We start from the raw sequence: 5,114 nt of genomic DNA on the forward strand, positions 1-5,114 counted from the left end.
ATCAGAATAGATTCAATCAGGGGGAAAACAACCAATATCGATCTAGGCCACAGAGAGAGGGTTCTAGAGAAATGGAAAGATTCCAGTGTCTCGAGGCCCAAGTGAAAATGTTGGCTGAGCAAATAAGAAAGCTCTGTTCAGCACAAAAACAGTCATCAAAGGAGGGGGCAGAAGGCCATAGCACTGACCGGGTGGTTTCTGATAAGTGACTAAGTATTTATTATACCTGCAGTGCCAAGAAAACAGATTTCTCTGATGTGATTTTGCATAATGACTCTGAGATGCCTAATGATTTATAAATCAAAGTACCAGTAAATAAACATGTGACCGAAATTGCAAATACATCTAAAAAAAGAAGTTCGGCTTAACCTAGAAATAAATCAAACATTGGAGATTTGTACAAATGAAAAAGGAAAACCTGAAATTCCAAAAGAACAAAGACAAATTTAAGAAAAATGACTCATGCATGGGGAATACCAATGAACAGGGAGTAAGTGGGGAATGCTATAACTCCTTCCCTGGGCAATCAAAACAATAACCATACACAGGCAGAAAAAGAAAAATTCTCAAAAGGAGGGTACAGGTCAATCACCTGAAGAATTCTTTGAGCCACATATTTTTGAAGAAGTTAAAAAGGACTGGTACCATACTAAATGATCACAAATGCACAGAGTTAGACAATGACACATTGCCAAGTGATGTTGTTACAGATGTTCAGTTGGAGGATTGTAGCGTGACCTCTGATGATACCTGGATGGATGGGCGAACAGTGGCCACACTCCAAAAAACCTCTGAACATGGGCAAATGAATAAAGTCTCACACAGAAATGGACAGAAGGAGGGAAAAGTGCCTTTCCATTTACCAATGTGCTTAGCCAAAAGTGAAAAAGGCCCGGGAAAGGCGAGTCCTGAAATTAGTAAGAATTCGCACATGTGTATTAGAGGAAGTTGAAGACAGGTATTATGCTCCAATCACTGAGGAAGAAAAATGCAATACGTTTGCAATGTTGACACTGGCGCACATGCCACAATTATGTCCAAAGAATTGGTAAAAAAATATTAATGAAGGGCGATCTCCACAGAATCAGATCACAGTGAGGCAACATGAAAGTCCTGTGCATAATTTTAATGGGGAGGAGTTGCCTGTCATAGGCGTTACCGAGGTCGACATAAAAATAGGAAAACACAGAATGAAACAGGAGGTATTGACCACATCTATTTGTGAAATTCCATTTCTGATGGGGACAGATTGCCTGAAAAGATTGTCTCCTCTTATAGATGGGGTGAATGGAGTACTGTGGTCCTTAACAAAAAAAACATTGAGACCTAAGAAAATAAAATCACAAAACAGCAATATAAATGAATGTCACACCGTTGCCAAAACAAATGATGCAGTAGAGGTATATCTCCAGAATAGCTGTACACCTAGCGTCACTGTTATCTTGATGTGTCAAGATAAAATGCAGATTGAAAATGAGAAAATCTGTACAAATTTATTTAGACCCTAGGAAAAAATGGCAAACTGCAATAGATAAGCACACATTATGTTTTTATTTAAAAGAGAAGACATGCAAACAGAATACTACTCCTAAAACAGACACAGAAAAACACATTACTACTCTTACTGAAATACACATGGAAGATGAGTAACCATGAGTTCACATTGGTATAAATGACTATTCTAAAATAATAAAATCCACCTTAGCGCTTGAACAGGAAAGAAGCTTCATTAATGAGAAATTACTGCAGAAAATAATGGAGAAGGAGGAGATCCCAAAATTTAGAATTAAGAACCAATGTGTATCTGGTTTGGACAGACCAGACTTTGAAAACCGAATTGCAGGCAGATGCATGTTGAAGATTAGTATTGGGCAGAAAACTATTCACCATAATGTGTGGATAGGTAGCGGAACACAAAATGACTTTTACATGGGCAATGATATCATGCACAGAATGTGTATGGTGTTAGATTTCCTTAATCAAAAAATATGGTCACGGCTAGGTGGGCCTGCAACTGAATTTGAAGACTAAAGAAGGGCTTATCATTGCGCACAACTGGTCCCATATGCAATTGAAGTACAGCTGAGGAAGGATACCATTATCCCTGCATTCACCAAGCAGGTTGCAATAACAATAAAGTGCAAAAATGGACAGCAGATGAAAGATTGTGATGCATTAGTGTGCTTGAATGAATCCATAAAACAGCAAGGCCTGGATTATGAATACATTCCATTGATAGATGTTGGTGAGGGGTCTGAAAAATGATGGTGAATAATAGAGGGTGGCAAGATATTCATTTAGAGGAACATTCTTCATTAGGAATGGCCATACAAAAATCACATTATACTGCAGATTTCAATAACATAGTAATTGGAAATATCCCTGGAAGGTATGTAGATGCAGAATATCTGGATTCTCAGCCCAAAGGGATCTTTAAAATTCATTCTGTGTACCCTTATGATTCAAATGAGACAGTATGATGTCATCAAAAGGATTATATAGTATTTGACTTAAATGAAAATGAAACAGAAAATCAGTCCATTGAAGTGGAAGCTGATATGCCAAACTATTTAAAAGTGGCAGCTTTACAGAGAGACACAGCCACACAGTTAGAAGAAAACAGATTCCTCCACTGGCGGATTTCCCAGAATTCTCAAAAATGGTAGAGGAGCAGATTTTGTCAGCAGAGGCATGCGATAACGATGAAGATAAAAATGAATTGAGGAAAATATTTATGGAGTTTAAAGATGTCTTTGCTAAAGATGCTTATGATTGCCGCCTAACTAATTTACATGTTTCCACATTACCAGAAGGGTGTAGTAGAAGCCCAGTATTTGTGCGCCAGTATAGATTACCACTGGCATGTTTAGAGTCATTGGCAGAGATAATTAAAAATGTGGAGTCTCTGGGTAATAATCAGGCCTATTCATATCACATCCAACACACCTATTTTAGGTGTGTTAAAGCCAAATGCTCAATGGCGTCTATGTGCAGATTTGAGAGAATTCAATAAAAGCCTGCCAGTGTCCAGATGGCCATTGCCATTCATTGATCAAGGCCTGGCTCAGGTGCATGGCTCAAAAGTGTTTACTACATTAGATCTCACATCTGGATATTGGTGCGTGCCATTGGTAGAGGAGATTCAGAATTTATTTTCATTTTCATTTGATAAGACCCAATACACATGGGTTAGAGTTCCATTCGGATTCGTTAATAGTGGGGGTGAATTTGGAAATTTTTGAGAAAGGCTGTGCCTGATACAGCAAAAAGAGGAACCATAGTTTACGTGGATGATGTCCTGATAAAAAATGAAAGCCTGAAAAGCCATTTTGATGAAATTAGACATGTTCTTGGTCAATTACAAAAGGCAGGTGCCAAAGTATCTTTACAGAAAGCACAATGGTGCAAGAAAAAGGTGAATTTTCTTGGCCATGAAGTGTCTGAACATGGACTAAACCCACAAAAGAAGAAAGTAGAGACCATACAAAAACTAAAATACCCTAGAAGTGTGAAAGGTTTGAAAAGTTTATTAGAAATGGCGGGCTATAGCAGAGTGTTTATTGAAAATTATGCAGAAATTACTCAACCATTGACTAAACTACTGAAGCTGAATACACCCTGGAAGTGGGAAAAAGAGCAGTCTGAGGCAGTGGCTAGATTAAATAATGTCTTATAAAGGCACCATGTTTAGCATACCCCATAAAGGATAGGGATTTCTTTATAGAAATAGGTTTCTCTGAACATTGTATGTCAGCAGTTTTATCACAAAAACATGATTTGAATCACAAAAACATTGCTTATGCAAGTAAGGCATTTCCTCAAGTTGAAATTAAATTCAGTGAATGTGAAAAGGCCCTTTTGAGCACTGTGTGGGCGCTACAGCATTTCTGCCCCATTGTTCAGGGAGAAAAGGTAATTATTGAGACAAATCATCAACCTTTGCAGTTTTTAGAGAGTAAAAGAATTAGGTCAGGCAACCTAGCACAGTCCAGAATTACTTCATGGACACTGGCATTACAAGGTTTTCCTGTAGAAGTGAGATATGGCCAAAATAAAAAGTGCCCAGTTGCTCAAGGTTTGGCAGATCTACATGACTGTGCAGCTGAACATGTATCAAATGAAGTAGAAGTGGAATCTAGTTTACAGGAGTTTGGGCAATTGCCACACAAAGCTTTTGATGAAAAGACATGCAAGGATTTGCCAACTGTATATGTTGACGGTTGTGCTTTTCACATTGCAAATGACAGCAATAAACAATTGGTGTCAGGAATAAGAAATGTCTGGTTGAAATGTGAAGGCATTCCCAGTATAGGGATGAGAATTGGGGCTAGGAGCAGTCAAGTAGCGGAATTGGCAGCCATTTATAAAGCAATTACTACTGCAGTTGATAATAAATTTAGTGAATTGTCCTGGTGACTGATTCTGATTTTGCACGAAATAGCTTTGTGGAATATTTGCCTGGCTGGAAAGCAAGAGGCAGGATTACATACAATAAAAAGCCCCTTAAACATGGAAAAATGATACAAGCCATAGACAATTGGTGTCAGAGAATGATTTGACAATATACTGGAGGAAAATTTGTGGACATTTAAAAACTCCAGGAGAAGATCAGGAGGGAAATGATAAGGCAGATCATTTAACTAAAATTGGGGCTGTGATGGGAGAGTTGCTACCTATTGAATATTTATTTGGTGAAATAAAAATGGATGCAGTTATACGCTCTAAAGCTTCAAAAGAGGTAGATCAACCAGTAGTACAATGGAGTTATGATACACCAGATCAAGATCCAATTAAGGCACAAAAGGATGATCCAATTTTGGGAATCTATTATAATCATTTGATAGACCCTGAACAAAATCCTATAACAGAAAATGATTGTGTGGGGAAAAGAAGAGTTGAGGGTGCCATTAAAGAATAAAAAACGAATTAGACTACAGGATGGACTCATGATTATAGAGTCCATAACAGGACAAATACAGTGGGTGGTACCCCTTTCATTCAGAGGGCTAATGCTACACCATGCACATGATGCAATAACTGCAGGTCACAGAGGTGCACAAAAGACATTAGAGATAATAGATTATGCTTACTGGCCACATACATCCCAAGATTTA

The sequence above is a fragment of the Ambystoma mexicanum genome, chromosome 12 (assembly GCF_040938575.1).
Source record: "Ambystoma mexicanum isolate Mex_15411 chromosome 12, UKY_AmexF1_1, whole genome shotgun sequence".
Taxonomy (NCBI): domain Eukaryota; kingdom Metazoa; phylum Chordata; class Amphibia; order Caudata; family Ambystomatidae; genus Ambystoma; species Ambystoma mexicanum.